Consider the following 10,176-nt stretch of genomic DNA (forward strand, 5'->3'; position numbering starts at 1 on the left):
TAAGCAGTGGGAGCACAGGGTTACAGAACCGCAAACACTGGCCTGAGGAAGGCCACCAGCCCCCTTTGCAGCCCATTATTTGGGACTGATGAAAATTTTAAGTTGTGGCTCTGTCTCCCACAACACGAAGGGTTGGGTTTACAACGTTACCAGTGCTTTCTCCGCAGAAACTCTCCTTGGAGAGGCAAGGATGAGAAAAGGGCAGGAAAGCGCAAGGGAAGGTCGGCATACGAGGACGATACACCTGCCTCCTCCCCCTCTTGGGAAGCATCTGCTATCCCTCCAAGTTGTTTTTGTCTCCATTTGCAGTGGCGTTCCCTGATGAAGCACTGCTGTCCCACCAGCAGATGGGCTGTGATTTCACACTGGCAGAGTCACCCAGCAGCGTGGCACAGAGAAGGGACCGCCCTGGCACAAGCAGAGCAACCTGCCCACGCTGCCAGACACAGGGCAGCCCCCAGCCGAGCAGCCCCTCGGGCTCCCAGCACAGCAAACCCCCTCCTCCTGCAGCGACGGGGCCAGCCTGGGCACAGCAGCACCCACCAGCCCTGCCGCACCCCCAGAGCGGGCAGCGCCGGGTTCATCTCCGAGAGCTGGTGCTCCAGAGCCTGGCAGCACCAAAAGCCACTGCAGAGACGAGGACAGACATGTTACCTACTAGCAATGCCCTGGGAGATACTCAACAGCGCGTTTTCCAGCCCTGGTCTGGATAGTATCAGCTCCCTGGATCTGGCCAGCACCCACCAACCCCAGCAGCGAGTTTAGGGTGCTGGTGCCAGCAGGAGAGGGGAGACTGGCAGCCCAGCCTGCCCGACCTTCGCTCCCAGACCAGTGACTGGTAAACGCACATTGTGAGCAAAGCACCGACAGCTGGGAGCAACCGAGCTGCAGCGAGAGCAAGCTAAAATCCACGTAGGTCTGCAGACAAAGCAACAAGCATCCATCTACCTGCCTGCCCTGTGCCACCAGCTCCTCGAGCCCTCCAGAAGCATTCTGGCTTGGCACACACCTTCCCATCCCCAACCCAACACCCAGGTGCTTTCTCAGAGCAAAAAAAGAACACCTTCTTCTTGCCACTCCACGCCCAGAAGTCAGATTCCCTTAATGGGAAAGGACATCTGCACTCAAGGAACCTCCTCTGGTCAGAAAAAGAAGCAAAGAGGTCCATTCCTGCAGCCCAGAAAAGCCCATCTATCCCTCAGGCAGCAAGCAGGGAAGGACCCAGCAAAGGGGACTTTGCAAAGGCAGCTGCTGCTAGCTTAAGCTTAAGCTGCAGCTTAAACACCTTCAAGCTCACCACAAAGTGCTGTGTCTCCAGCTGGCCTCCAGTCCACGCATGCCCTGGCAGAAATGCCACCGGCTTGCCATAGGACCCCTACAGCAAGTCCCCCAGCCCCACGCTCTCACATACCACACGTGGCAGATAGGAGCAGGAACCTTCCTCATGCGCTCACTTGACGGGAATCCAGAGCAAACCAAGAGAATCAAACTTTTCCCTCGTTTTAAAGAGGACAAACACAACAGGTCAGGCTGGAGAAGGCTGCTGCCCTCGCAGAGATCTCACCTCCTGCTCCCACGTCTCTCCTGGCTGCTCGCCCCGCCGCACCCTCAAACACAAGCTGCCCCCCCCCCAGCCACCCCCGCAGGTCTTATGGCTGTCATCGGGGTTGGCACATCACTTCAGAAAATGTCAAGCAGCTCTTGGGTAACACAAACACTACGAGAAGCTGGAAAACTTCGTTACTGTCAATACATTTTTTCCAAGTTTTCAGGTGTTCAAAGAAAACCCGCACTGGACCTTTCCCTTGCTGGAGAGCGGGAGAAGGAAGAAGCTGGGTTTCTTAAGGGCTTTAAGGGTTTCTTAACCAGATTTGAGAGCCAAAATGGCTTTCCAGGCTCTGGGCATCCACAGAAATGATATTTTTTTCAACCCAAAAGGGAAAAACTCTTTTGGAAGGTGCTGCCTGGATCAGCTCCAAGATGCCTGTGACCACAGGCAGGTCAGGCAGGGTCCCCAGACACCCCCACCTGCCTCCAGGACCCCTCTGCCCGGGAAGGAGGGCTGCTCGCACCTCGCCGGAGGTCACCCTGCAAGGCGCTCACCTACTCGCTGGTGGTGGGCCCGGTCATCCCCTCCGGAGCAGCAATCCTGCCTGACCTCAGCACTATGCCTTGCAAGGTAAGACCAACTTTCCCCACAAGAGGTACAGCCAAGGATCCGGAGGAAGAGTGATATGACCACCACCAGCTTTTGGAGAACAGCCCAGTTCCTCTCCCCCTTGCTGGAAACACCGTGTGGCCAGCTGTGGTGGGAGGAAGTCTCCTAAATACGTGAGTACAGATTCACCCTGGTCATGCCCAGGGAGGTCAGTGAGGAAGGAGACCCTCCCGCCCCCCCGAAGCCAGACAAGTCCCCACCACCTGGCCAGCACCACCAGCGCCTGTGCGTCGTGCCAGATAGCGTGCCGGCCGCACCAGCTGCCAGCCTGGACCAGAGCTCTCCCATCAGTGGATTCAGATGACGATGGACCGAAGATCGGCAGGGATCAAGGCCACAGCATCCCACCTCCTGACCCACTTCCATACCACCTCACCACTGGGGTCCAGCTGTCCCCAGCCGCTGTCTCAGTGGAAAGGGCAGGGCAAGCCGAGCAAACGCCATGTGCTCCCAGGAGCTGGCAGATATTTTAGAGCACTCACTGCATTTCTGCTCTTCTGATGTCCCGTTCCCATAGAAACGAGGCCTGGAAATGGCAGACGTTGCTTTTTTTTTTTTCCCCTCCATATAATCAGCATTTCTCCACACCAACTTCAGAGGCACCATGTCATCCCTAGGAGATGAGCTGCAGACCCTGCCGGGCACCTCCATCTCTGTGGCCGTGCTGAGGACCACACGGTGCCCAGGCTGGTGGCATCATACACCTGGTGGGGGCTGCTCATGGCTTTCCACAGCGCTGCTGGCGCGGGTAACACTTCCCTGCTTCCCACAACACCCGTGCTGGAAACTAAAAGTATGAGCACACGTCGCCAGGGGAAGGACTTGTTTTGGCCAACATTTTCAGGAAGAGCAAGTGATTTCTGACGCCTGCGCGTCCAGAAAGTCCCGTCTGCTACAGTCGGGTCCTGCAAAAAGCAACCGGGGCCGGTGGTCACCAGCCCAGCCACAGGTGGTCATGCAGCTCTCGCTGCTGCTGTTTTCTTCCCCGAAATGCAAGAGTCATGCCACAGCTAGCTCATAAACCCTCCCCAGCGCCAGCGCTTGTGCAAACAGAGCAATAAAACTTTCCAGGAGGCTGCAAGGTTGGGGAGGGGGGGTGAGGGGCTGCCGCCCAGCACAGACCCGCAGCCTCGCAGCACTCAGCACCCCCCGCGTCCCCCACGGGTCGGGCTCTGTCCCATCGAAAGCCAGAAGCAGCGGCGCACGGTACAGGGGCTGCAGCCGGGGCCGGGGCCCGGCGGGACGGGGCAGGGGCCGCTCGCTCCAGGGCTGGCAGCGGCACGTCGGGGCCCCGTAGCCCCCGCGGCCTCAGGGATGCGGCCTCAGGGATGCGGCAGCCCAGTCTGGAGCCGGGCCGGGGGCAGCTTCTCGTGAGCCGTCGTGCAAAGCACCCCCAGCCCCCAGTCCCGGGCCGGCAGCCGGGGCCGCCCGTGTCTCCCAGCGCTACCGGGGGGGATGCGGGGCAGCCCGGGAGCAGCGCCCGGCTCGCCGCGCCGTCCCCTTGCGCTCCCCGCACCGGCACAAGCCCCGGGGCGGCGGGGGGCGCCAGGCGCCGCCTCGGCCACCGCCGCCCCCCAGCACGGGGGCCGGGCCGAGGCGGGCCAGGCCCGGGGAACCACCCCCGCCCGGGCCCGGCCCGGCTCCCCGCGCCCTGGCGGCGGCTGGCGGCCCCGGCGGGCGCAGAGCGGCCGAGAGGCCCCGGAGGCGCCGCAGCCCCGGGCGGGGCCGCCCTGCGGGAAGGGCCGCAGCCCCCCCCGCCGCCTGCCCGCCCCGCCGGTACACACCCGCCCCGGCACCCCCCGCCCGCCGGCATCCCCCGCGCCGGGCCGGCATCCCCTGCCGGAGCATCCCCCGCGCCGCCGGTACTGCCCCCCCCTCCCCGCACTCACCGGGCCGGGCCGGGCGGCTGCGGCTGCAGCTGCGGCTCCGTCCCGCGGCCCCGCCCCGCCCCGCGCACGCGCCGCACCGGCGGGCGGGGCCAGAGCGAGCCCGGGGGGTGCGCGTGGGGGGGGGGTGCGCGTGTCAGCGTGGTTGCGCGTGCGTGTGCGTGCCGCTGTGTGGGTGACCGTGTTAGCGGGGGTGTTTGCCCGTGTGACCCTGTGTGTGTGTCACCGTGTGTGTGAGGGCGGGGGGCAGGGTCGGGGGGGGGGGCAGGGGGGCAGGGGCGGGGTGCGGGGGGGCTGAGCGCGGGGCGGCAGGGTGCGTGGGGCAGGGTGCGTGGGAAGGCAGCACTCGGGACCGCTCCAGCTGCCAAGTGGCACCTTCCCGATAAGGATGAAAGCGCCGGCGAGGAGCGGGCTGCCGGGGGCCGGGAATCCTGCCCGCCCTGCCCCTGCCCACCCTGCTGCCCGCCGGGCAGGAGCAGGGCTGCCGTACCAGGCCCCGCTTCTGGATGCCGGGACCAGTGCGGGGGGGGGGGGGGGAAGTTTGCTGTGGGCACGTTACGGGAGCGGGAGGAGGAAGAGGGTGATGAGGAGAGGGGATGGGGACAAGGGCAGCTGCAGCTCAACGCAGCTCTGGTGCTTGAAGAAGGAGCATGGGGTGTGATGGGGTCCCTGGGGTATTGGGGTGCCACGGTGACAGCACACCCCCCCCCCTGTGCCGTGGCAGGCAGGGGAGCAGGGCACCCTCGGGCTGCTGCCTTTCTCCACGCGATAAAGCAAAGCAGTTTGGGGGGGGTGTCTCCATGTAGATGGGTGCTGCAGCGATGGCTTTGAGCTGGTGTTCTCCTGCAATCTTTTAATCTTAGGTTTTCATAGCCACCCGCTGTGCCCCTGCTGGCCCCGGGTGGAGGAGGAAATAAACCTAGAAACCGGGGCAAGGGTGAAGCTGTCTCGGTAAGGGAGAGAGGGAACCGGCAATATCAGCTTTAAAAATAGCTGTGTACAAATGGAGAGTGACATCCCATGATTGCACCGCTAGGACCCATCAAGCTGGAAGGGGCGATCCCGCTCACTGCGTCGGTGGCTTTGCTCCTGTCATCCCACTTGCCACCTCAGTGGCTTTGCTCCTGCCACCCCACTTGCCGCCTTGGTGGCTTTGCTCCTGTTGCTGGCTGAGGTTGCCTTCCCAGGGCACCCAGAGCAAATCACAATTGTGGGTCTGGCCCTGTAACAGCCGCCCGCTGGATTTCTCCCTGCCAGCTGTGCTCTGCTTGGGGGCTGCTGCTGCTGCGCTAGATGGGGTGGCTGCAGGAGCATCCCCACTGGCCAGGCTGCTCGGGTCCCCTCTCTCGCTGGGCTGCACCGGGAGATGCACAGACCTGGCTCATTCAGCAGGCACCCGATGAGCTGAAGCCCGTCTGCCAGGGACAACTGAGCAGCCACCTGACCACAGCAAAGCTTTCCTGCTGGCACTCAGCTATGCAGCGGTGTCCAGCAGAGCTCACGAACAGGGTGCAGGGGCAGGCAGGAGCCAGCCTGGCCCAGCGAGCTGCCATCCCTCAGCAGAGGCACACCTGCACTTTGAGACATGAATGATGCAGGTGGGCTGAGCATGGGGCGGCGCACACCTTCCCACCGTGCCTTCCCCCATCGCCTGTCACCATGTGGCACGGTGTCCTGCTGCAACCACAACGGGAATGGCATGGTGAGGGCCTCACCCTGGGTCTGCGCCCCAGCATGGATGGCAGCATGGGGACCCTGGCCTCGTCCCAGCTGCAGAGCCGTAAGTGCCTATGGTCTTGGGGAGGATCTGGGACAGTCAGTGCCTGTGGTGACATGCAGGAGCTTCATGTCAGCTGGGACTGAGCCACTCATCCACATCCACACCCCAGCTTGAGCCCGGGTTTGATCCTCCCCAGTTACTGCCGCCGCAGCTCTCCCCATGACCTTCCCTGTTGCCTCATGCAGTTGCTCTCTGTGCCTGCCTTTGAAGGAAGCTGAGCGATTAGATCAAAACAAGAGTCTTGCCAAAGAAAGTATTTACAGGCTCCTCATGGCTCCTAGAACAGAAGATGGGAGGTGTTGCAATGAGGTGCAGTGGCATCGCAGTGACTCAGCTTGCACCCACGATGGGGAGTGTGCAGGACAGGACTGAGCAGGGACACACGAGAAACCCACAGGAAAAGGGCAGCGGGGTACCAGGCAGCTAGGAAGTGCCTGCTGGGGGGATGTCCCTCTCTGAGATCGCCCATCACTCATCAGCACCTGAAAGGAAGAATCAGCCGCTGTGCTGGCAGGCCAAGCCTGCCAACCCCACTCCTGCTACCTGCTGGCACCCTGTGTGTCCCCAAGGTGACTGGCTCAAGCTGTACTCCATCACCTTCCCATGCTGGCTGTTATCACCCCCAGCTCCCTTGGGGTTATTGCCAGGGGGCAGCCACTGGGGCCACCCTAGCAGCAGCAGTGGGGATACCTGTCACGCTGTTTCAGACTGTCTGCCTGGTTCAGAGACCCCAGCCCTGCCCACCCCATACCTGGTTTCGGGGTTAAACCAGTTTTAAAGGTGCTGGCTCGCATCAGGAAACCACCTTATCCACCCAAACAACATCCAAAACATGGGGCTGCTTGGCAGAGGTGTTGTTGGGGGGACTTGCCAGTGAGTCCCCAGCGCAGCCATGCCAGTTCAGACACGTGGCCTGGACCCGGCACAGGGTGCATTGGCTCCTCATCTGACCTCCTGCAGCCAGCAGCAAAATGCAGATGCTGGGAAGAAGAACACTGCTAAGTGATTTCTGCTTTGGTTCCTCTGCTTTCCCCATGGCCCCGCTGCTCCAGGGCAGTATGTGGGCAAGGACTTTGGCTGGGGTTCACTACCTCTGCCTACGTGCCACCGCCTCTGCGTTGCTCCTTGCCCAGCCTCTGCTGCCCTGCTGCTGCTCCCTGCGAGGGCAGGAGGGAGTGTCAGCAGGGCAGACACCCTGTAACGCCTGGCAGCACCCTCCTCCAGGGCAGCTGGTGGCTTGGGGACGTGCAGCAAGGGCTACCCTGGGTACCACATCCCGTGAGCTGCCAGGCCAGGAACAAACACACCAGCCTCTGCCAGGAGCATTTCCTATCTTGTCTTACTTTCTCCCTGCTCCTTAACTTTGCTGCAGTGCTGGATGGTGCAATCTTGGGACTGGCATTTTTTACCCTTGAGCGCCACTGCCCAGGCATGAAACGCCGGGATGATGGTTCCCATGAAAGTGGGGAGCAGATCCAGTCCCTTCAGCTCCCCCACACTGGTCAGAAGAGCCCCGCTCCTGCCCATCTCCCAGCACCAGTAGCATGCACGGCCACACACCCTCCTGCCTTGCTCACCCGGCATCATCAGTGATGCCACATCAAGGGTTTGCTGCCGTAGAAGGGGAGCATGTGTGTGTGCACACACACATGCTCAAATCCTCCTGAGCCATGGGCAGAGGGATCTGCTCTGCAGAGCCAGGCAGGCTGAGAACAACTATTTTTCTTGGGAACACCGGCTGCACAAAAGCAGAAGGATGGGGGAGTTCCCATCTGGTCTTACTCCAGGGAAAGGTGTGTCCTTGTCGCTTCCCAAGCATGACGCTGTGGCTTGCTGCAGCTCATCCTCTCTGGCTCCTGCAGTGTTGATGCGGTGGTGAAGAGGTTTGTCTTGACCTGCCCGTGAGACCACCGTGGGGGCCTGGGGTGAAGAGGCTGTTCCCCCACGCCCCGGGGGGAATGAAGGACCTTGCTGCCTTGCCTGGGTGCAGGTGCTTGCTGGGCGAGGACCAGATCTCTCTGGCTGCTTTCCCCCTGGGGTGGATTACCTCTTCCCTTGCCCCTAGGGGCATGCCAGCATGCAGCCCCCAACCCTGGTGGCCAGGTTGGAGTCTCCTAGTGCGTCACTCTGCTCTGGAAGCGCTGGGGAGATGTGCAGGGGAGGTGGAGTCCCCTTGCAGTGCTCAGACACAGGAAGATTGCCATGGGCTGGGAAGGCTGGCACGGGAGGAAGCGTTCCAGGACCCCTCCACTGCTCTTCCCAATCCCTGCGCCCCTGAAAGTGTGATTTCCCCAGCAGTGCCCTGCAGGGAGCTGGTGCACTATCCAGATGCACCAGCCTCCTGCAAAGCTTCCCCAGGGTGTCCCTGCTCTGTCCCCATGTCCCTATTGGGGGTTAGAGAGCTCAGTGCCCTCGACAGCCCCTGGTGCACCACCAGCATGGAGGAGATGTGGCTGGAAACATTGGCCACTGCTCCTCCATGCCTGGGTGAGCATCCTGCTGCAGCCGGGGAGATGGCAGACTGAGCTGGGAAGGCAGCACAGCCCGGGATGTGTTCGAGGAGGCTCTGCCTGCGCTGCCCAGCTGCTGCCCGAGGGCAGGCTGTTGTCCCTTCACCCCAGATGGGCAGCCAGTGTCCCCACGGCCACTTCCCGGGAATGTGCAGGCAGCCTTCCTGCGCCAGCAGCCAGGACCTCTCATGGCTGCTGGGCTGGAGCTGGCAGTGCGGAGCTGACAGACTCCCAAGGCCTCTCCCAGGACTGTAGCACCACTGCACAAGCGGCATCTCTTCACTTCAGGATCAGAGGTGTGTAAATGCAAAGGAATAGTCACATTTCATTAAGAGCAATTGAAGAACTGGCAGCTTTGGGTGCTCTGTCAAGCTCAAAGATCTCTGCCAGCACACAAATCCAATAAGTCACACACTCGGGCTGCTGGCAGCCGTGCTGGGAAGTCAGAGGTGAGATAAAGGAGACATAACCGAGTTGACACCAAGGAAATCCCCGAAGGGAGGAGATGGGGATCTGCCTGTTGCCACCCTAGCTGCCTGCATGCTTCTGGTGGGCACAGCAGCATGGACCATCCACAGCACGCAAAGGCCAGAGGGAGACAAGTCTTGTCCTAAAAGTGTTGACGTTTTCCTCTTCCAAGAACAAGGTGAAGTTCAAAATTCACCTAACCCACTGCTTTGGAGGAAGCTGGATGCGGGGCAGGTAGTGCTGCTGGCTCAGCGAGGGTGGGCAGTTTGCTGGCCATGTGGGTTGGGTTTTGGCTTAGAAAAAAACTAGAGAAACTTTTGGGATAGAGGGAGTGTCCCCAGGAAAGGTGAGCTCTGGCTAAAGGAAAACAGAGCCACAGTGCTAGCCTTTAAAATGAAAACCATCATGGGAGGGGGTTTTAAACTGAGCTTAGTGGGTGAGATGAGTGGGCAGTGGGGCAGGGAGATAAATGTGTAACTCTGTCCCCACAATAAAGGAATGGAAAATTTCAGAAAAAAGGCACATTAAAAAACCAAGCTGCCGGGACGAGATCAAATGCTGTGCGCTGGCTGCGGTGGCGGCAGGGAGAGGAGAGCAGCCTGGTTTAGGTGGGGATGAGGCACTGGGAAAGGCCAGGGTGCAGTGATGGTCACAGCCCAGGGCAAGGGCCAAGAAGCCACTGGTGGAGGTGTGTGAGCCAGTGAGGGGAGGCACTGGCTCGAGCGAGTAAATGGGTTACGGGCATCGGGAGTCTGCAGGGAACGGACCACAAAACACGGAGGACGCAGAGGGGAGGGCACTAGGGCTTGGCTATCAACCACCTGGAGAGGATGGGGACAGTGCCCCCCCAAACGCTAAGGGAGGCTATGAGGCTGTGAGCAAGGATCCACTGCCTGGGGGGCCTGAAGCGGCAAGTGTCACAGCAAAGCCACCCTAAGTGACTGCACCTGGAGCCCCCAGTTAGGGAAACACAAGAAGGGGCATCCCCTGAGCCATGAACTGGTGTAGTCAAGGGTGAAAACCTCTGCGGGCTTACTTATCCTTGCCAGAAGGAACTACATAAGATAAAGACACTGGCTGGAGGAAGTGAAAGCCAGACACAGAGGAAAATACATGCGAACAGGGTCATACTGCCCAGCCAGCGTGGGTGCAGGTGTGTAGCACGGGATCCTAATGCAATACCATGGTGAACCTGCAGGAGGATGGTTGAATAGCAAAGCAGGCTAGCCAAAATGCAAATTAATATTAAAATTAATTGGCTCTTTATGGTATGAGCTGTTGCCTTCAGTTCCACATCACTCCTGTTCGTGCTCC

General features: G+C 60.8%; 1 protein-coding gene across 1 annotated transcript in view; it reads right to left on the reverse strand.

The window, feature by feature from the left end:
* The window catches only part of ABCA3 (ATP binding cassette subfamily A member 3), a 28,779-nt gene extending 24,597 nt beyond the window's left edge, over positions 1-4,182 (reverse strand). Inside the window, exon 1 of the mRNA XM_055803652.1 lies at positions 4,108-4,182. The gene's annotated coding sequence lies outside the window, so the exon portion shown is untranslated. The remainder of the gene's footprint in view (positions 1-4,107) is intronic.
* Positions 4,183-10,176: the final 5,994 nt, after the last annotated feature.

This window comes from Falco peregrinus, chromosome 5 (genome assembly GCF_023634155.1).
Source record: "Falco peregrinus isolate bFalPer1 chromosome 5, bFalPer1.pri, whole genome shotgun sequence".
Taxonomy (NCBI): domain Eukaryota; kingdom Metazoa; phylum Chordata; class Aves; order Falconiformes; family Falconidae; genus Falco; species Falco peregrinus.